The sequence below is a fragment of the Taudactylus pleione genome, unplaced genomic scaffold, assembly GCF_031769625.1.
Source record: "Taudactylus pleione unplaced genomic scaffold, aTauple2 ptg000085l, whole genome shotgun sequence".
Lineage (NCBI taxonomy): Eukaryota > Metazoa > Chordata > Amphibia > Anura > Myobatrachidae > Taudactylus > Taudactylus pleione.
The window spans coordinates 13250800-13272500 of NW_028284487.1; the positions used below are offsets into that span (position 1 = coordinate 13250800).

The 21701-nt window shown below is 37.0% G+C and overlaps 17 non-coding genes across 17 annotated transcripts; all 17 read left to right on the forward strand.

Moving 5' to 3' along the window:
- Positions 1–2620: 2620 nt before the first annotated feature.
- Positions 2621–2692, forward strand: TRNAQ-UUG (transfer RNA glutamine (anticodon UUG)). Its single transcript has one exon. It is a non-coding gene; the product is annotated as a tRNA-Gln (tRNA).
- A 914-nt stretch (positions 2693–3606) lies between these two features.
- Positions 3607–3678, forward strand: TRNAQ-UUG (transfer RNA glutamine (anticodon UUG)). The gene has a single exon. It is a non-coding gene; the product is annotated as a tRNA-Gln (tRNA).
- A 944-nt stretch (positions 3679–4622) lies between these two features.
- TRNAQ-UUG (transfer RNA glutamine (anticodon UUG)) lies at positions 4623–4694 on the forward strand. Its single transcript has one exon. It is a non-coding gene; the product is annotated as a tRNA-Gln (tRNA).
- A 944-nt stretch (positions 4695–5638) lies between these two features.
- TRNAQ-UUG (transfer RNA glutamine (anticodon UUG)) lies at positions 5639–5710 on the forward strand. Its single transcript has one exon. It is a non-coding gene; the product is annotated as a tRNA-Gln (tRNA).
- A 944-nt stretch (positions 5711–6654) lies between these two features.
- TRNAQ-UUG (transfer RNA glutamine (anticodon UUG)) lies at positions 6655–6726 on the forward strand. The gene has a single exon. It is a non-coding gene; the product is annotated as a tRNA-Gln (tRNA).
- Positions 6727–7670: 944 nt separating this feature from the next.
- Positions 7671–7742, forward strand: TRNAQ-UUG (transfer RNA glutamine (anticodon UUG)). Its single transcript has one exon. It is a non-coding gene; the product is annotated as a tRNA-Gln (tRNA).
- Positions 7743–8686: 944 nt separating this feature from the next.
- Positions 8687–8758, forward strand: TRNAQ-UUG (transfer RNA glutamine (anticodon UUG)). Its single transcript has one exon. It is a non-coding gene; the product is annotated as a tRNA-Gln (tRNA).
- Positions 8759–9702: 944 nt separating this feature from the next.
- TRNAQ-UUG (transfer RNA glutamine (anticodon UUG)) lies at positions 9703–9774 on the forward strand. Its single transcript has one exon. It is a non-coding gene; the product is annotated as a tRNA-Gln (tRNA).
- A 943-nt stretch (positions 9775–10717) lies between these two features.
- Positions 10718–10789, forward strand: TRNAQ-UUG (transfer RNA glutamine (anticodon UUG)). The gene has a single exon. It is a non-coding gene; the product is annotated as a tRNA-Gln (tRNA).
- Positions 10790–11733: 944 nt separating this feature from the next.
- Positions 11734–11805, forward strand: TRNAQ-UUG (transfer RNA glutamine (anticodon UUG)). The gene has a single exon. It is a non-coding gene; the product is annotated as a tRNA-Gln (tRNA).
- Positions 11806–12749: 944 nt separating this feature from the next.
- On the forward strand, positions 12750–12821 carry TRNAQ-UUG (transfer RNA glutamine (anticodon UUG)). Its single transcript has one exon. It is a non-coding gene; the product is annotated as a tRNA-Gln (tRNA).
- A 1951-nt stretch (positions 12822–14772) lies between these two features.
- Positions 14773–14844, forward strand: TRNAQ-CUG (transfer RNA glutamine (anticodon CUG)). The gene has a single exon. It is a non-coding gene; the product is annotated as a tRNA-Gln (tRNA).
- Positions 14845–15516: 672 nt separating this feature from the next.
- On the forward strand, positions 15517–15588 carry TRNAQ-UUG (transfer RNA glutamine (anticodon UUG)). Its single transcript has one exon. It is a non-coding gene; the product is annotated as a tRNA-Gln (tRNA).
- A 2968-nt stretch (positions 15589–18556) lies between these two features.
- On the forward strand, positions 18557–18628 carry TRNAL-CAG (transfer RNA leucine (anticodon CAG)). The gene has a single exon. It is a non-coding gene; the product is annotated as a tRNA-Leu (tRNA).
- Positions 18629–19312: 684 nt separating this feature from the next.
- TRNAQ-UUG (transfer RNA glutamine (anticodon UUG)) lies at positions 19313–19384 on the forward strand. Its single transcript has one exon. It is a non-coding gene; the product is annotated as a tRNA-Gln (tRNA).
- Positions 19385–20868: 1484 nt separating this feature from the next.
- Positions 20869–20940, forward strand: TRNAQ-UUG (transfer RNA glutamine (anticodon UUG)). Its single transcript has one exon. It is a non-coding gene; the product is annotated as a tRNA-Gln (tRNA).
- A 685-nt stretch (positions 20941–21625) lies between these two features.
- On the forward strand, positions 21626–21697 carry TRNAQ-UUG (transfer RNA glutamine (anticodon UUG)). Its single transcript has one exon. It is a non-coding gene; the product is annotated as a tRNA-Gln (tRNA).
- The last annotated feature ends 4 nt before the right edge of the window (positions 21698–21701 follow it).

Below are 21701 nucleotides of genomic sequence, written 5' to 3' on the forward strand. Positions count from 1 at the left end.
TTTATCAATCTCCTTCATGATTTACCATATCACCATGTACTTTAGCTTTCTCTAAAAAATCATCATATCACCATTTTGGGCAATCACAATCTGGGATGTGAAATCCATTGCTACAGCACTCAAAAAGGTAACAGAGGGTTTTTCTGGTTTGCCATAAAAAGTTATTTATACATAGAGTTGAAAACAATACACAGGGCGAGAATAACAATGGGGTGGAAGGAGTAACAGTCCTCCACATAAAAATAGGCTCACCATCAACTGTACGGTTGGCCATAAATCATAAGTATTAAAATTGTAGTTTTAGTTTTCTCATCAAACTATGTTATTTTTCTACTTTTCTGTATTTAGAGAGAAATTGGGGCTGACAGTGTAGGCGTTGTACACACCCACTTGGATCTGGCTAATCCACATAGCACTGGTCACATCTCCTCCCCATTTCAGTTTAGGCTCTGAAACATTTTAGCCCCTGACCCATGTGGCCCTTAGTCCGGCCTTAACAATATGCAAATAGTTTGGTAGCATTTCAAAGATTTTAAGCACCTCCAGTTTAGTATACAGTTTATTATATGTGGACTGTTACAGCCTGGCATAATATGTCAGTAGGTTCCATGGTGTAATGGTTAGGACTCTGAATCCAGCAATCCGAGTACAAATCTCGGTGGGACCTTGTTTAAATATTTATTGTAAAAATAGTAAACAAATATGACACATTATAAAATATGTATGTTTTCGTGGCATATTGGATTTGGCGATGGACTAGAAATCCATTGGGGTCTCCCAGCGCGTGTTCAAATACTGCCGACTACATTTTGGCTTGCTGGAAAAATTTCATTAAAATAAATTTTAAACCAATACTCAAACGTTTTAGAAACCATTCAGTGATCATAAACACCTGTAGAATAAACCAAAAATGCTTCCTTTCTTTGCCATGGGGGTGTGCCTACTATTATATTATCATAGTTATGTTATTTGCACCTGATACCAGCAATATTCCCCCATATCATCTAATTTATCTATCTCCTTCATGATTTACCATATCACCATGTACTTTAGATTTCTCTAAAAAATCATCATATCACCATTTTGGGCAATCACAATCTGGGATGTGAAATCCATTGCTACAGCACTCAAAAAGGTAATAGATGGTTTTTCTGGTTTGCCATAAAAAGTTATTTATACATAGAGTTGAAAACAATACACAGGGCGAGAATAACAATGGGGTGGATAGAGCTACAGTCCTCCACATAAAAATAGGCCCACCATCAACTGTACGGTTGGCCATAAATCATAAGTATTAAAATTGTACTTTTAGTTTTCTCATCAAACTATGTTATTTCTTTACTTTTCTGTATTTAGAGAGAAATTGGGGCTGACAGTGTAGGCGTTGTACACACCCACCTGGATCTGGCTACAACCACATAGCACTGGTCACATCTCCTCCCTTTTTCAGTATAGGCCCTGAAACATTTTAGCCCCTGACCCATGTGGTCCTTATTCTGGCCTTAACAATATGCAAATAGATTGGTAGCATTTCAAAGATTTTAAGCACCTCCAGTTTAGTATACAGTTTATTATATGTGGACTGTTACAGCCTGGCATAATATGTCAATAGGTTCCATGATGTAATGGTTAGGACTCTGAATCCAGCAATCCGAGTTCAAATCTCGGTGGGACCTTGTTTAAATTTTTATTGTAAAAATAGTAAACAAATATGACACATTATAAAATATGTATGTATTCGTGGCGGATTGGATTTGGCGATGGACTAGAAATCCATTGGGGTCTCTCAGCGCGTGTTCAAATACTGCCGACTACATTTTGGCTTGCTGGAAAAATTTCATTGAAATAAATTTTAAACCAATACTCAAACGTTTTAGAAACCATTCAGTGATCATAAACACCTGTAGAATAAACCAAAAATGCTTCCTTTCTTTGCCATGGGGTTGTGCATACTATTATATTATCATAGTTATGTTATTTGCACCTGATACCAGCAATATTCCCCCATATCATCTAATTTATCAATCTCCTTCATGATTTACCATATGACCATGTACTTTAGCTTTCTCTAAAAAATCATCATATCACCATTTTGGGCAATCACAATCTGGGATATGAAATCCATTGCTACAGCACTCAAAAAGGTAACAGAGGGTTTTTCTGGTTTGCCATAAAAAGTTATTTATACATAGAGTTGAAAACAATACACAGGGCGAGAATAACAATGGGGTAGATGGAGCTACAGTCCTCCACATTAAAATAGGCCCATCATCAACTGTATGGTTGGCCATAAATCATAAGTGTCAAAATTGTAGTTTTAGTTTTCTCATCAAACTATGTTATTTTTTTACTTTTCTGTATTTAGAGAGAAATTGTGGCTGATAGTGTAGGCGTTGTACACACCGACTTGGATCTGGCTACATCCACATAGCACTGGTCACAGCTCCTCCCCTTCTCAGTATAGGCCCTGAAACATTTTAGCCCCTGTCCCATGTGGCCCTTAATCCGGCCTTAACAATATGCAAATAGATTGGTAGCATTTCAAAGATTTTAAGCACCTCCAGTTTAGTATACAGTTTATTATATGTGGACTGTTACAGCCTGGTATAATACATCAATAGGTTCCATGGTGTAATGGTTAGCACTCTGGACTTTGAATCCAGCGATTCGAGTTCATATCTCGGTGGGACCTTTTTTAAATATTTATTGTAAAAATAGATACATTATAAAATGATTGGTTTTGGCGATGGACTAGAAATCCATTGGGGTCTCCCACCGCGTTTTCAAATACTGCTTACTAGATTTTGGCTTGCTGGAAAAATGTAATTGAAATAAATTTTAAACCAATACTCAAACATTTTAGAAACCATTCAGTGATCATAAACACCTGTAGAATAAACCAAAAATGCTTCCATTCTATGCCATGGGGGTGTGCCTACTATTATATTATCATAGTTATGTTATTTGCACCTGATACCAGCAATATTTCCCCATATCATCTAATTTATCAATCTCCTTCATGATTTACCATATCACCATGTACTTTAGCTTTCTCTAAAAAATCATCATATCACCATTTTGGGCAATCACAATCTGGGATGTGAAATCCATTGCTACAGCACTCAAAAAGGTAACAGAGGGTTTTTCTGGTTTGCCATAAAAAGTTATTTATACATAGAGTTGAAAACAATACACAGGGCGAGAATAACAATGGGGTGGATGGAGCAACAGTCCTCCACATTAAAATAGGCCCATCATCAACTATATGGTTGGCCATAAATCATAAATATCAAAATTGTAGTTTTAGTTTTCTCATCAAACTATGTTATTTTTCTACTTTTCTGTATTTAGAGAGAAATTGGGGCTGACAGTGTAGGCGTTGTACACACCCACTTGGATCTGGCTACATCCACATAGCACTGGTCACATCTCCTCCCTATTTCAGTTTAGGCCCTGAAACATTTTAGCCCCTGACCCATGTGGCCCTTAGTCCGGCCTTAACAATATGCAAATAGTTTGGTAGCATTTCAAAGATTTTAAGCACCTCCAGTTTAGTATACAGTTTATTATATGTGGACTGTTACAGCCCGGCTTAACATATCAAAAGGTTCCATGGTGTAATGGTTAGCACTTTGGACTTTGAATCCAGTGATCCGAGTTCAAATATCGGTGGGACCTTGTTTAAATATTTATTGTAAAAAAAGTAAACAAATATGACACATTATAAAATATGTATGTATTCGTGGCCGATTGGTTTTGGCGATGGACTAGAAATCCATTGGGGTCTCCCACCGCGTTTTCAAATACTGCCTACTAGATTTTGGCTTGCTGGAAAAATGTAATTGAAATAAATTTTAAACCAATACTCAAACATTTTAGAAACCATTCAGTGATCATAAACACCTGTAGAATAAACCAAAAATGCTTCCTTTCTATGCCATGGGGGTGTGCCTACTATTATATTATCATAGTTATGTTATTTGCACCTGATACCAGCAATATTTCCCCATATCATCTAATTTATCAATCTCCTTCATGATTTACCATATCACCATGTACTTTAGCTTTCTCTAAAAAATCATCATATCACCATTTTGGGCAATCACAATCTGGGATGTGAAATCCATTGCTACAGCACTCAAAAAGGTAACAGAGGGTTTTTCTGGTTTGCCATAAAAAGTTATTTATACATAGAGTTGAAAACAATACACAGGGCGAGAATAACAATGGGGTGGATGGAGCAACAGTCCTCCACATTAAAATAGGCCCATCATCAACTATATGGTTGGCCATAAATCATAAATATCAAAATTGTAGTTTTAGTTTTCTCATCAAACTATGTTATTTTTCTACTTTTCTGTATTTAGAGAGAAATTGGGGCTGACAGTGTAGGCGTTGTACACACCCACTTGGATCTGGCTACATCCACATAGCACTGGTCACATCTCCTCCCTATTTTAGTTTAGGCCCTGAAACATTTTAGCCCCTGACCCATGTGGCCCTTAGTCCGGCCTTAACAATATGCAAATAGTTTGGTAGCATTTCAAAGATTTTAAGCACCTCCAGTTTAGTATACAGTTTATTATATGTGGACTGTTACAGCCCAGCACAACGTATCAAAAGGTTCCATGGTGTAATGGTTAGCACTTTGGACTTTGAATCCAGTGATCCGAGTTCAAATCTTGGTGGGACCTTGTTTATATATTTATTGTAAAAAAAGTAAACAAATATGACACATTATAAAATATGTATGTATTCGTGGCCGATTGGTTTTGGCGATGGACTAGAAATCCAGTGGGGTCTCCCACCGCGTTTTCAAATACTGCCTACTACATTTTGGCTTGCTGGAAAAATGTAATTGAAATAAATTTTAAACCAATACTCAAACATTTTAGAAACCATTCAGTGATCATAAACACCTGTAGAATAAACCAAAAATGCTTCCTTTCTATGCCATGGGGGTGTGCCTACTATTATATTATCATAGTTATGTTATTTGCACCTGATACCAGCAATATTTCCCCATATCATCTAATTTATCAATCTCCTTCATGATTTACCATATCACCATGTACTTTAGCTTTCTCTAAAAAATCATCATATCACCATTTTGGGCAATCACAATCTGGGATGTGAAATCCATTGCTACAGCACTCAAAAAGGTAACAGAGGGTTTTTCTGGTTTGCCATAAAAAGTTATTTATACATAGAGTTGAAAACAATACACAGGGCGAGAATAACAATGGGGTGGATGGAGCAACAGTCCTCCACATTAAAATAGGCCCATCATCAACTATATGGTTGGCCATAAATCATAAATATCAAAATTGTAGTTTTAGTTTTCTCATCAAACTATGTTATTTTTCTACTTTTCTGTATTTAGAGAGAAATTGGGGCTGACAGTGTAGGCGTTGTACACACCCACTTGGATCTGGCTACATCCACATAGCACTGGTCACATCTCCTCCCTATTTTAGTTTAGGCCCTGAAACATTTTAGCCCCTGACCCATGTGGCCCTTAGTCCGGCCTTAACAATATGCAAATAGTTTGGTAGCATTTCAAAGATTTTAAGCACCTCCAGTTTAGTATACAGTTTATTATATGTGGACTGTTACAGCCCAGCACAACGTATCAAAAGGTTCCATGGTGTAATGGTTAGCACTTTGGACTTTGAATCCAGTGATCCGAGTTCAAATCTTGGTGGGACCTTGTTTATATATTTATTGTAAAAAAAGTAAACAAATATGACACATTATAAAATATGTATGTATTCGTGGCCGATTGGTTTTGGCGATGGACTAGAAATCCAGTGGGGTCTCCCACCGCGTTTTCAAATACTGCCTACTACATTTTGGCTTGCTGGAAAAATGTAATTGAAATAAATTTTAAACCAATACTCAAACATTTTAGAAACCATTCAGTGATCATAAACACCTATAGAATAAACCAAAAATGCTTCCTTTCTATGCCATGGGGGTGTGCCTACTATTATATTATCATAGTTATGTTATTTGCACCTGATACCAGCAATATTTCCCCATATCATCTAATTTATCAATCTCCTTCATGATTTACCATATCACCATGTACTTTAGCTTTCTCTAAAAAATCATCATATCACCATTTTGGGCAATCACAATCTGGGATGTGAAATCCATTGCTACAGCACTCAAAAAGGTAACAGAGGGTTTTTCTGGTTTGCCATAAAAAGTTATTTATACATAGAGTTGAAAACAATACACAGGGCGAGAATAACAATGGGGTGGATGGAGCAACAGTCCTCCACATTAAAATAGGCCCATCATCAACTATATGGTTGGCCATAAATCATAAATATCAAAATTGTAGTTTTAGTTTTCTCATCAAACTATGTTATTTTTCTACTTTTCTGTATTTAGAGAGAAATTGGGGCTGACAGTGTAGGCGTTGTACACACCCACTTGGATCTGGCTACATCCACATAGCACTGGTCACATCTCCTCCCTATTTTAGTTTAGGCCCTGAAACATTTTAGCCCCTGACCCATGTGGCCCTTAGTCCGGCCTTAACAATATGCAAATAGTTTGGTAGCATTTCAAAGATTTTAAGCACCTCCAGTTTAGTATACAGTTTATTATATGTGGACTGTTACAGCCCAGCATAACATATCAAAAGGTTCCATGGTGTAATGGTTAGCACTTTGGACTTTGAATCCAGTGATCCGAGTTCAAATCTTGGTGGGACCTTGTTTATATATTTATTGTAAAAAAAGTAAACAAATATGACACATTATAAAATATGTATGTATTCGTGGCCGATTGGTTTTGGCGATGGACTAGAAATCCAGTGGGGTCTCCCACCGCTTTTTCAAATACTGCCTACTACATTTTGGCTTGCGGGAAAAATGTCATTGAAATAAATTTTAAACCAATACTCAAACATTTTAGAAACCATTCAGTGATCATAAACACCTGTAGAATAAACCAAAAATGCTTCCTTTCTTTGCCATGGGGGTGTGCCTTCAATTATATTATTATAGTTATGTTATTTGCACCTGATACCAGCAATATTCCCCCATATCATCTAATTTATAAATCTCCATCATGATTTACCATATCACCATGTACTTTAGCTTTCTCTAAAAAATCATCATATCACCATTTTGGGCAATCACAATCTGGGATGTGAAATCCATTGCTACAGCACTCAAAAAGGTAACAGAGGGTTTTTCTGGTTTGCCATAAAAAGTTATTTATACATAGAGTTGAAAACAATACACAGGGCGAGAATAACAATGGGGTGGATGGAGCAACAGTCCTCCACATTAAAATAGGCCCATCATCAACTATATGGTTGGCCATAAATCATAAATATCAAAATTGTAGTTTTAGTTTTCTCATCAAACTATGTTATTTTTCTACTTTTCTGTATTTAGAGAGAAATTGGGGCTGACAGTGTAGGCGTTGTACACACCCACTTGGATCTGGCTACATCCACATAGCACTGGTCACATCTCCTCCCTATTTTAGTTTAGGCCCTGAAACATTTTAGCCCCTGACCCATGTGGCCCTTAGTCCGGCCTTAACAATATGCAAATAGTTTGGTAGCATTTCAAAGATTTTAAGCACCTCCAGTTTAGTATACAGTTAATTATATGTGGACTGTTACAGCCCAGCATAACGTATCAAAAGGTTCCATGGTGTAATGGTTAGCACTTTGGACTTTGAATCCAGTGATCCGAGTTCAAATCTTGGTGGGACCTTGTTTATATATTTATTGTAAAAAAAGTAAACAAATATGACACATTATAAAATATTTATGTATTCGTGGCCGATTGGTTTTGGCGATGGACTAGAAATCCAGTGGGGTCTCCCACCGCGTTTTCAAATACTGCCTACTACATTTTGGCTTGCTGGAAAAATGTCATTGAAATAAATTTTAAACCAATACTCAAACATTTTAGAAACCATTCAGTGATCATAAACACCTGTAGAATCAACCAAAAATGCTTCCTTTCTTTGCCATGGGGGTGTGCCTTCAATTATATTATTATAGTTATGTTATTTGCACCTGATACCAGCAATATTCCCCCATATCATCTAATTTATAAATCTCCATCATGATTTACCATATCACCATGTACTTTGGCTTTCTCTAAAAAATAATCATATCACCATTTTGGGCAATCACAATCTGGGATGTGAAATCCATTGCTACAGCACTCAAAAAGGTAACAGAGGGTTTTTCTGGTTTGCCATAAAAAGTTATTTATACATAGAGTTGAAAACAATACACAGGGCGAGAATAACAATGGGGTGGAAGGAGCAACAGTCCTCCACATAAAAATAGGCTCACCATCAACTGTACGGTTGGCCATAAATCATAAGTATTAAAATTGTAGTTTTAGTTTTCTCATCAAACTATGTTATTTTTCTACTTTTCTGTATTTAGAGAGAAATTGGGGCTGACAGTGTAGGCGTTGTACACACCCACTTGGATCTGGCTACATCCACATAGCACTGGTCACATCTCCTCCCCATTTCAGTTTAGGCTCTGAAACATTTTAGCCCCTGACCCATGTGGCCCTTAGTCCGGCCTTAACAATATGCAAATAGTTTGGTAGCATTTCAAAGATTTTAAGCACCTCCAGTTTAGTATACAGTTTATTATATGTGGACTGTTACAGCCTGGCATAACATATCAATAGGTTCCATGGTGTAATTGTTAGCACTTTGGACTTTGAATCCAGTGATCCGAGTTCAAATCTCGGTGGGACCTTGTTTAAATATTTATTGTAAAAAAAGTAAACAAATATGACACATTATAAAATATGTATGTATTCGTGGCCGATTGGTTTTGGCGATGGACTAGAAATCCATTGGGGTCTCCCACCGCGTTTTCAAATACTGCCTACTAGATTTTGGCTTGCTGGAAAAATGTAATTGAAATAAATTTTAAACCAATACTCAAACATTTTAGAAACCATTCAGTGATCATAAACACCTGTAGAATAAACCAAAAATGCTTCCTTTCTATGCCATGGGGGTGTGCCTACTATTATATTATCATAGTTATGTTATTTGCACCTGATACCAGCAATATTTCCCCATATCATCTAATTTATCAATCTCCTTCATGATTTACCATATCACCATGTACTTTAGCTTTCTCTAAAAAATCATCATATCACCATTTTGGGCAATCACAATCTGGGATGTGAAATCCATTGCTACAGCACTCAAAAAGGTAACAGAGGGTTTTTCTGGTTTGCCATAAAAAGTTATTTATACATAGAGTTGAAAACAATACACAGGGCGAGAATAACAATGGGGTGGATGGAGCAACAGTCCTCCACATTAAAATAGGCCCATCATCAACTATATGGTTGGCCATAAATCATAAATATCAAAATTGTAGTTTTAGTTTTCTCATCAAACTATGTTATTTTTCTACTTTTCTGTATTTAGAGAGAAATTGGGGCTGACAGTGTAGGCGTTGTACACACCCACTTGGATCTGGCTACATCCACATAGCACTGGTCACATCTCCTCCCTATTTCAGTTTAGGCCCTGAAACATTTTAGCCCCTGACCCATGTGGCCCTTAGTCCGGCCTTAACAATATGCAAATAGTTTGGTAGCATTTCAAAGATTTTAAGCACCTCCAGTTTAGTATACAGTTTATTATATGTGGACTGTTACAGCCCGGCTTAACATATCAAAAGGTTCCATGGTGTAATGGTTAGCACTTTGGACTTTGAATCCAGTGATCCAAGTTCAAATCTCGGTGGGACCTTGTTTAAATATTTATTGTAAAAAAAGTAAACAAATATGACACATTATAAAATATGTATGTATTCATGGCCGATTGGATTTGTCGATGGACTAGAAATCCATTGGGGTCTCCCACCGCGTTTTCAAATACTGCCTACTAGATTTTGGCTTGCTGGAAAAATGTCATTGAAATAAATTTTAAACCAATACTCAAACATTTTAGAAACCATTCAGTGATCATAAACACCTGTAGAATAAACCAAAAATGCTTCCTTTCTATGCCATGGGGGTGTGCCTACTATTATATTATCATAGTTATGTTATTTGCACCTGATACCAGCAATATTTCCCCATATCATCTAATTTATCAATCTCCTTCATGATTTACCATATCACCATGTACTTTAGCTTTCTCTAAAAAATCATCATATCACCATTTTGGGCAATCACAATCTGGGATGTGAAATCCATTGCTACAGCACTCAAAAAGGTAACAGAGGGTTTTTCTGGTTTGCCATAAAAAGTTATTTATACATAGAGTTGAAAACAATACACAGGGCGAGAATAACAATGGGGTGGATGGAGCAACAGTCCTCCACATTAAAATAGGCCCATCATTAACTGTACGGTTGGCCATAAATCATAAGTATCAAAATTGTAGTTTTAGTTTTCTCATCAACTATGTTATTTTTCTACTTTTCTGTATTTAGAGAGAAATTGGGGCTGACAGTGTAGGCGTTGTACACACCCACTTGGATCTGGCTACATCCACATAGCACTGGTCACATCTCCTCCCCATTTCAGTTTAGGCCCTGAAACATTTTAGCCCCTGACCCATGTGGCCCTTAGTCCAGCCTTAACAATATGCAAATAGTTTGGTAGCATTTCAAAGATTTTATGCATCTCCAGTTTAGTATACATTTTATTATATGTGGACTGTTACAGCCCGGCATAACATATCAAAAGGTTCCATGGTGTAATGGTTAGCACTTTGGACTTTGAATCCAGTGATCCGAGTTCAAATCTCGGTGGGACCTTGTTTATATATTTATAGTAAAAAAAGTAAACAAATATGACACATTATAAAATATGTATGTATTCGTGGCCGATTGGTTTTGGCGATGGACTAGAAATCCAATGGGGTCTCCCACCGCGTTTTCAAATACTGCCTACTACATTTTGGTTTGCTGGAAAAATGTCATTGAAATAAATTTTAAACCAATACTCAAACATTTTAGAAACCATTCAGTGATCATAAACACCTGTAGAATAAACCAAAAATGCTTCCTTTCTTTGCCATGGGGGTGTGCCTTCAATTATATTATTATAGTTATGTTATTTGCACCTGATACCAGCAATATTCCCCCATATCATCTAATTTATAAATCTCCATCATGATTTACCATATCACCATGTACTTTGGCTTTCTCTAAAAAATCATCATATCACCATTTTGGGCAATCACAATCTGGGATGTGAAATCCATTGCTACAGCACTCAAAAAGGTAACAGAGGGTTTTTCTGGTTTGCCATAAAAAGTTATTTATACATAGAGTTGAAAACATTACACAGGGCGAGAATAACAATGGGGTGGATTGAGCAACAGTCCTCCACATTAAAATAGGCCCATCATTAACTGTACGGTTGGCCATAAATCATAAGTATCAAAATTGTAGTTTTAGTTTTCTCATCAAACTATGTTATTTTTCTACTTTTCTGTATTTAGAGAGAAATTGGGGCTGACAGTGTAGGCGTTGTACACACCCACTTGGATCTGGCTACATCCACATAGCACTGGTCACATCTCCTCCCTATTTTAGTTTAGGCCCTGAAACATTTTAGCCCCTGACCCATGTGGCCCTTAGTCCGGCCTTAACAATATGCAAATAGTTTGGTAGCATTTCAAAGATTTTAAGCACCTCCAGTTTAGTATACAGTTTATTATATGTGGACTGTTACAGCCCAGCATAACATATCAAAAGGTTCCATGGTGTAATGGTTAGCACTTTGGACTTTGAATCCAGTGATCCGAGTTCAAATCTTGGTGGGACCTTGTTTATATATTTATTGTAAAAAAAGTAAACAAATATGACACATTATAAAATATGTATGTATTCGTGGCCGATTGGTTTTGGCGATGGACTAGAAATCCAGTGGGGTCTCCCACCGCGTTTTCAAATACTGCCTACTACATTTTGGCTTGCTGGAAAAATGTAATTGAAATAAATTTTAAACCAATACTCAAACATTTTAGAAACCATTCAGTGATCATAAACACCTGTAGAATCAACCAAAAATGCTTCCTTTCTTTGCCATGGGGGTGTGCCTTCAATTATATTATTATAGTTATGTTATTTGCACCTGATACCAGCAATATTCCCCCATATCATCTAATTTATAAATCTCCATCATGATTTACCATATCACCATGTACTTTGGCTTTCTCTAAAAAATAATCATATCACCATTTTGGGCAATCACAATCTGGGATGTGAAATCCATTGCTACAGCACTCAAAAAGGTAACAGAGGGTTTTTCTGGTTTGCCATAAAAAGTTATTTATACATAGAGTTGAAAACAATACACAGGGCGAGAATAACAATGGGGTGGAAGGAGCAACAGTCCTCCACATAAAAATAGGCTCACCATCAACTGTACGGTTGGCCATAAATCATAAGTATTAAAATTGTAGTTTTAGTTTTCTCATCAAACTATGTTATTTTTCTACTTTTCTGTATTTAGAGAGAAATTGGGGCTGACAGTGTAGGCGTTGTACACACCCACTTGGATCTGGCTACATCCACATAGCACTGGTCACATCTCCTCCCCATTTCAGTTTAGGCTCTGAAACATTTTAGCCCCTCACCCATGTGGCCCTTAGTCCGGCCTTAACAATATGCAAATAGTTTGGTAGCATTTCAAAGATTTTAAGCACCTCCAGTTTAGTATACAGTTTATTATATGTGGACTGTTACAGCCTGGCATAATATATCAATAGGTTCCATGGTGTAATGGTTAGCACTTTGGACTTTGAATCCAGTGATCCGAGTTCAAATCTCGGTGGGACCTTGTTTAAATATTTATTGTAAAAAAAGTAAACAAATATGACACATTATAAAATATGTATGTATTCGTGGCCGATTGGTTTTGGCGATGGACTAGAAATCCATTGGGGTCTCCCACCGCGTTTTCAAATACTGCCTACTAGATTTTGGCTTGCTGGAAAAATGTAATTGAAATAAATTTTAAACCAATACTCAAACATTTTAGAAACCATTCAGTGATCATAAACACCTGTAGAATAAACCAAAAATGCTTCCTTTCTTTGCCATGGGGGTGTGCCTTCAATTATATTATTATAGTTATGTTATTTGCACCTGATACCAGCAATATTCCCCCATATCATCTAATTTATAAATCTCCATCATGATTTACCATATCACCATGTACTTTGGCTTTCTCTAAAAAATCATCATATCACCATTTTGGGCAATCACAATCTGGGATGTGAAATCCATTGCTACAGCACTCAAAAAGGTAACAGAGGGTTTTTCTGGTTTGCCATAAAAAGTTATTTATACATAGAGTTGAAAACATTACACAGGGCGAGAATAACAATGGGGTGGATTGAGCAACAGTCCTCCACATTAAAATAGGCCCATCATTAACTGTACGGTTGGCCATAAATCATAAGTATCAAAATTGTAGTTTTAGTTTTCTAATCAAACTATGTTATTTTTCTACTTTTCTGTATTTAGAGAGAAATTGGGGCTGACAGTGTAGGCGTTGTACACACCCACTTGGATCTGGCTACATCCACATAGCACTGGTCACATCTCCTCCCCTTTTCAGTATAGGCCCTGAAACATTTTAGCCCCTGACCCATGTGGCCCTTAATCCGGCCTTAACAATATGCAAATAGATTGGTAGCATTTCAAAGATTTTAAGCATCTCCAGTTTAGTATACAGTTTATTATATGTGGACTGTTACAGCCTGGCATAATACGTCAATAGGTTCCATGGTGTAATGGTTAGCAGTCTTGACTCTGAATCCAGCGATCCAAGTTCAAATCTCGGTGGGACCTTGTTTAAATATTTATTGTAAACAAATATGACACATTATAAAATATGTATGTATTCGTGGCCGATTGGTTTTGGCGATGGACTAGAAATCCATTGGGGTCTCCCAGCGCCTGTTCAAATACTGCCGACTACATATTGGCTTGCTGGAGAAACGTCATTGAAATAAATTTTAAACCAATACTCAAACGTTTTAGAAACCATTCAGTGATCATAAACACCTGTAGAATAAACCAAAAATGCTTCCTTTCTTTGCCATGGGGGTGTGCCTACTATTATATTATCATAGTTATGTTATTTGCACCTGATACCAGTAATATTCCCCCATATCATCTAATTTATCAATCTCCTTCATGATTTACCATATCACCATGTACTTTAGCTTTCTCTAAAAAATCATCATATCACCATTTTGTGCAATCACAATCTGGGATGTTAAATCCATTGCTACAGCACTCAAGAAGGTAGCAGAGGGTTTTTCTTGTTTGCCATAAAAAGTTATTTATACATAGAGTTGAAAACAATACACAGGGCGTGAAAAACAGTGGGGTGGATGGAGCAACAGTCCTCCACATTAAAATAGGCCCATCATCAACTATACGGTTGGCCATAAATCATAAATATCAAAATTGTAGTTTTAGTTTTCCCATCAAACTATGTTATTTTTCTACTTTTCTGTATTTAGAGAGAAATTGGTGCTGACAGTGTAGGCGTTGTACACACCCACTTGGATCTGGCTACATCCACATAGCACTGGTCACATCTCCACACCTTTTCAGTATAGGCCCTGAAACATTTTAGCCCCTTACCCATGTGGCCCTTAATCCGGCCTTAACAATATGCAAATAGATTGGTAGCATTTCAAAGATTTTAAGCATCTCCAGTTTAGTATACAGTTTATTATATGTGGACTGTTACAGCCTGGCATTATACGTCAATAGGTTCCATGGTGTAATGGTTAGCACTCTGGACTCTGAATCCAGCGATCCGAGTTCAAATCTCGGTGGGACCTTGTTTAAATATTTATTGTAAAAATAGTAAACAAACATGACACATTATAAAATATGTATGTATTCGTGGCCGATTGGTTTTGGCGATGGACTAGAAATCCATTGGGGTCTGCCAGCGCGTGTTCAAATACTGGCGACTACATTTTGGCTTGCCTGAAAAATGTCATAGAAATAAATTTGAAACCAATACTCAAAAAGGTAACAGAGGGTTTTTCTGGTTTGCCATAAAAAGTTATTTATACATAGAGTTGAAAACAATACACAGGGCAAGAATAACAAAAGGGTGGATGGAGCTACAGTCCTACACATAAAAATAGGCCCACCATCAACTGTACGGTTGGCCATAAATCATAAATATCAAAATTGTAGTTTTAGTTTTCCCATCAAACTATGTTATTTTTCTACTTTTCTGTATTTAGAGAGAAATTGGGGCTGACAGTGTAGGCGTTGTACACACCCACTTGGATCTGGCTACATCCACATAGCACTGGTCACATCTCCTCCCTATTTTAGTTTAGGCCCTGAAACATTTTAGCCCCTGACCCATGTGGCCCTTAGTCCGGCCTTAACAATATGCAAATAGATTGGTAGCATTTCAAAGATTTTAAGCATCTCCAGTTTAGTATACAGTTTATTATATGTGGACTGTTACAGCCCAGCATAACATATCAAAAGGTTCCATGGTGAAATGGTTAGCACTTTGGACTTTGAATCCAGTGATCCGAGTTCAAATCTCGGTTGGACCTTGTTTATATATTTATTGTAAAAAAAGTAAACAAATATGACACATTATAAAATATGTATGTATTCGTGGCCGATTGGTTTTGGCGATGGACTAGAAATCCATTGGGGTCTCCCAGCGCCTGTTCAAATACTGCCGACTACATATTGGCTTGCTGGAAAAACGTCATTGAAATAAATTTTAAACCAATACTCAAACGTTTTAGAAACCATTCAGTGATCATAAACACCTGTAGAATAAACCAAAAATGCTTCCTTTCTTTGCCATGGGGGTGTGCCTACTATTATATTATCATAGTTATGTTATTTGCACCTGATACCAGTAATATTCCCCCATATCATCTAATTTATCAATCTCCTTCATGATTTACCATATCACCATGTACTTTAGCTTTCTCTAAAAAATCATCATATCACCATTTTGTGCAATCACAATCTGGGATGTTAAATCCATTGCTACAGCACTCAAGAAGGTAGCAGAGGGTTTTTCTTGTTTGCCATAAAAAGTTATTTATACATAGAGTTGAAAACAATACACAGGGCGTGAAAAACAGTGGGGTGGATGGAGCAACAGTCCTCCACATTAAAATAGGCCCATCATCAACTATACGGTTGGCCATAAATCATAAATATCAAAATTGTAGTTTTAGTTTTCCCATCAAACTATGTTATTTTTCTACTTTTCTGTATTTAGAGAGAAATTGGTGCTGACAGTGTAGGCGTTGTACACACCCACTTGGATCTGGCTACATCCACATAGCACTGGTCACATCTCCACACCTTTTCAGTATAGGCCCTGAAACATTTTAGCCCCTGACCCATGTGGCCCTTAATCCGGCCTTAACAATATGCAAATAGTTTGGTAGCATTTCAAAGATTTTAAGCATCTCCAGTTTAGTATACAGTTTATTATATGTGGACTGTTACAGCCTGGCATAATACGTTCCATGGTCTAAAGGTTAGCACTTTGGACTTTGAATCCAGTGATCCGAGTTCAAATCTCGGTGGGACCTTGTTTAAATATTTATTGTAAATGAAGTAAACAAATATGACACATTATGAAATATGTATGTATTCGTAGCCGATTGGTTTTGGCGATGGACTAGAAATCCAATGGGGTCTCCCACCGCGTTTTCAAATACTGCCTACTACATTTTGGCTTGCTGGAAAAATGTCATTGAAATAAATTTTAAACCAATACTCAAACACTTTAGAAACCATTCAGTGATCATAAACACCTGTAGAATAAACCAAAAATGCTTCCTTTCTTTGCCATGGGGGTGTGCCTTCAATTATATTATTATAGTTATGTTATTTGCACCTGATACCAGCAATATTCCCCCATATCATCTAATTTATAAATCTCCTTCATGATTTACCATATCACCATGTACTTTGGCTTTCTCTAAAAAATCATCATATCACCATTTTGGGCAATCACAATCAGGGATGTGAAATCCATTGCTACAGCACTCAAAAAGGTAACAGAGGGTTTTTCTGGTTTGCCATAAAAAGTTATTTATACATAGAGTTGAAAACATTACACAGGGCGAGAATAACAATGGGGTGGATTGAGCAACAGTCCTCCACATTAAAATAGGCTCATCATTAACTGTACGGTTGGCCATAAATCATAAGTATCAAAATTGTAGTTTTAGTTTTCTCATCAAACTATGTTATTTTTCTACTTTTCTGTATTTAGAGAGAAATTGGGGCTGACAGTGTAGGCGTTGTACACACCCACTTGGATCTGGCTACATCAACATAGCACTGGTCACATCTCCTCACCTTTTCAGTATAGGCCCTGAAACATTTTAGCCCCTGACCCATGTGGCCCTTAATCCGGCCTTAACAATATGCAAATAGATTGGTAGCATGTCAAAGATTTTAAGCACCTCCAGTTTAGTATACAGTTTATTATATTTGGACTGTTACAGCCTGGCATAATACGTCAATAGGTTCCATGGTGTAATGGTTAGCACTCTGGACTCTGAAACCAGCTATCCGAGTTCAAATCTCGGTGTGACCTTGTTTAAATATTTATTGTAAAAATAGTAAACAAATATGACACATTATAATATAAGTATGTATTCGTGGCCGATTGGTTTTGGCGATGGACTAGAAATCAATTGGGGTCTCCCAGCGAGTGTTCAAATACTGCCGACTACATTTTGGTTTGCCTGAAAAATGTCATAGAAATAAATTTTAAACCAATACTCAAACATTTTAGAAACCATTCAGTGATCATAAACACCTGTATAATAAACCAAAAATGCTTCCTTTCTTTGCCATGGGGGTGTGCCTACTATTATATTATCATAGTTATGTTATTTGCACCTGATACCAGCAATATTCCCCCATATCATCTAATTTATCAATCTCCTTCATGATTTACCATATCACCATGTACTTTAGCTTTCTCTAAAAAATCATCATATCACCATTTTGTGCAATCACAATCTGGGATGTTAAATCCATTGCTACAGCACTCAAGAAGGTAGCAGAGGGTTTTTCTGGTTTGCCATAAAAAGTTATTTATACATAGAATTGAAAACAATACACAGGGCGAGAATAACAATGGGGTGGATGGAGCAACAGTCCTCCACATAAAAATAGGCTCAACATCAACTGTACGGTTGGCCATAAATCATAAGTATTAATATTGTAGTTTTAGTTTTCTCATCAAACTATGTTATTTTTCTACTTTTCTGTATTTAGAGAGAAATTGGGGCTGACAGTGTAGGCGTTGTACACACCCACTTGGATCTGGCTACATCCACATAGCACTGGTCTCATCTCCTCCCCATTTCGGTTTAGGCTCTGAAACATTTTAGCCCCTGACCCATGTGGCCCTTAGTCCGGCCTTAACAATATGCAAATAGTTTGGTAGCATTTCAAAGATTTTAAGCACCTCCAGTTTAGTATACAGTTTATTATATGTGGACTGTTACAGCCTGGCATAACATATCAATAGGTTCCATGGTGTAATGGTTAGCACTTTGGACTCAGAATCCAGCGATCCGAGTTCAAATCTCGGTGGGACCATGTTTAAATATTTATTGTAAAAATAGTAAACAAATATGACACGTTATAAAATATAAAATATTCGTGGCCGATGGGTTTTGGCGATGGACTAGAAATCCATTGGGGTCTCCCACCGCGTGTTCAAATACTGCCGACTACATTGTGGCTTGCTGGAAAAATGTCATTGAAATAAATTTTAAACCAATACTCAAACATTTTAGAAACCATTCAGTGATCATAAACACCTGTAGAATAAACCAAAAATGCTTCCTTTCTATGCCATGGGGGTGTGCCTACTATTATATTATCATAGTTATGTTATTTGCACCTGATACCAGCAATATTCCCCCATATCATCTAATTTATCAATCTCCTTCATGATTTACCATATCACCATGTACTTTAGCTTTCTCTAAAAAATCATCATATCACCATTTTGGGCAATCACAATCTGGGATGTGAAATCCATTGCTACAGCACTCAAAAAGGTAACAGAGGGTTTTTCTGGTTTGCCATAAAAAGTTATTTATACATAGAGTTGAAAACAATACACAGAGCGAGAATAACAATGGGGTGGAAGGAGCAACAGTCCTCCACATAAAAATACCTCCAGCACCTCCAGTACCTCCAGCACCTCCAGCACCTCCAGTTTAGTATACAGTTTATTATATGTGGACTGTTACAGCCTGGTATAACATATCAATAGGTTCCATGGTGTAAGGGTTAGCACTTTGGACTTTGAATCCAGTGATCCGAGTTCAAATCTCGGTGGGACCTTGTTTAAATATTTATTGTAAAAAAAGTAAACAAATATGACACATTATAAAATATGTATGTATTCGTGGCCGATTGGTTTTGGCGATGGACTAGAAATCCATTGGGGTCTCCCACCGCGTTTTCAAATACTGCCTACTAGATTTTGGCTTGCTGGAAAAATGTCATTGAAATAAATTTTAAACCAATACTCAAACATTTTAGAAACCATTCAGTGATCATAAACTCCTGTAGAATAAATCCATTGCTACAGCACTCAAGAAGGTAGCAGAGGGTTTTTCTGGTTTGCCATAAAAAGTTATTTATACATAGAGTTGAAAACAATACACAGGGCGAGAATAACAATGGGGTGGATGGAGCAACAGTCCTCCACATAAAAATAGGCTCACCATCAACTATACGGTTGGCCATAAATCATAAATATCAAAATTGTAGTTTTAGTTTTTTCATCAAACTATGTTATTTTTCTACTTTTCTGTATTTAGAGAGAAATTGGGGCTGACAGTGTAGGCGTTGTACACACCCACTTGGATCTGGCTACATCCACATAGCACTGGTCACATCTCCTCACCTTTTCAGTATAGGCCCTGAAACATTTTAGCCCCTGACCCATGTGGCCCTTAATCCGGCCTTAACAATATGCAAATAGATTGGTAGCATTTCAAAGATATTAAGCATCTCCAGTTTAGTATACAGTTTATTATATGTGGACTGTTACAGCCTGGCTTAATACGTCAATAGGTTCCATGGTGTAATGGTTAGCGCTTTGGACTCAGAATCCAGCGATCTGAGTTCAAATCTCGGTGGGACCATGTTTAAATATTTATTGTAAAAATAGTAAACCAATATGACACGTTATAAAATATAAAATATTCGTGGCCGATGGGTTTTGGCGATGGACTAGAAATCCATTGGGGTCTCCCACCGCGTGTTCAAATACTGCCGACTACATTGTGGCTTGCTGGAAAAATGTCATTGAAATAAATTTTAAACCAATACTCAAACATTTTAGAAACCATTCAGTGATCATAAACACCTGTAGAATAAACCAAAAATGCTTCCTTTCTATGCCATGGGGGTGTGCCTACTATTATATTATCATAGTTATGTTACTTGCACCTGATACCAGCAATATTCCCCCATATCATCTAATTTATCAATCTCCTTCATGATTTACCATATCACCATGTACTTTAGCTTTCTCTAAAAAATCATCATATCACCATTTTGGGCAATCACAATCTGGGATGTGAAATCCATTGCTACAGCACTCAAAAAGGTAACAGAGGGTTTTTCTGGTTTGCCATAAAAAGTTATTTATACATAGAGTTGAAAACAATACACAGGGCGAGAATAACAATGGGGTGGAAGGAGCAACAGTCCTCCACATAAAAATACCTCCAGCACCTCCAGCACCTCCAGCACCTCCAGTTTAGTATACAGTTTATTATATGTGGACTGTTACAGCCTGGCATAATATATCAATAGGTTCCATGGTGTAAGGGTTAGCACTTTGGACTTTGAATCCAGTGATCCGAGTTCAAATCTCGGTGGGACCTTGTTTAAATATTTATTGTAAAAAAAGTAAACAAATATGACACATTATAAAATATGTATGTATTCGTGGCCGATTGGTTTTGGCGATGGACTAGAAATCCATTGGGGTCTCCCACCGCGTTTTCAAATACTGCCTACTAGACTTTGGCTTGCTGGATAAATGTCATTGAAATAAATTTTAAACCAATACTCAAACATTTTAGAAACCATTCAGTGATCATAAACACCTGTAGAATAAACCAAAAATGCTTCCTTTCTATGCCATGGGGGTGTGCCTACTATTATATTATCATAGTTATGTTATTTGCACCTGATACCAGCAATATTCCCCCATATCATCTAATTTATCAATCTCCTTCATGATTTACCATATCACCATGTACTTTAGCTTTCTCTAAAAAATCATCATATCACCATTTTGGGCAATCACAATCTGGGATGTGAAATCCATTGCTACAGCACTCAAAAAGGTAACAGAGGGTTTTTCTGGTTTGCCATAAAAAGTTATTTATACATAGAGTTGAAAACAATACACAGGGCGAGAATAACAATGGGGTGGAAGGAGCAACAGTCCTCCACATAAAAATACCTCCAGCACCTCCAGTACCTCCAGCACCTCCAGCACCTCCAGTTTAGTATACAGTTTATTATATGTGGACTGTTACAGCCTGGTATAACATATCAATAGGTTCCATGGTGTAAGGGTTAGCACTTTGGACTTTGAATCCAGTGATCCGAGTTCAAATCTCGGTGGGACCTTGTT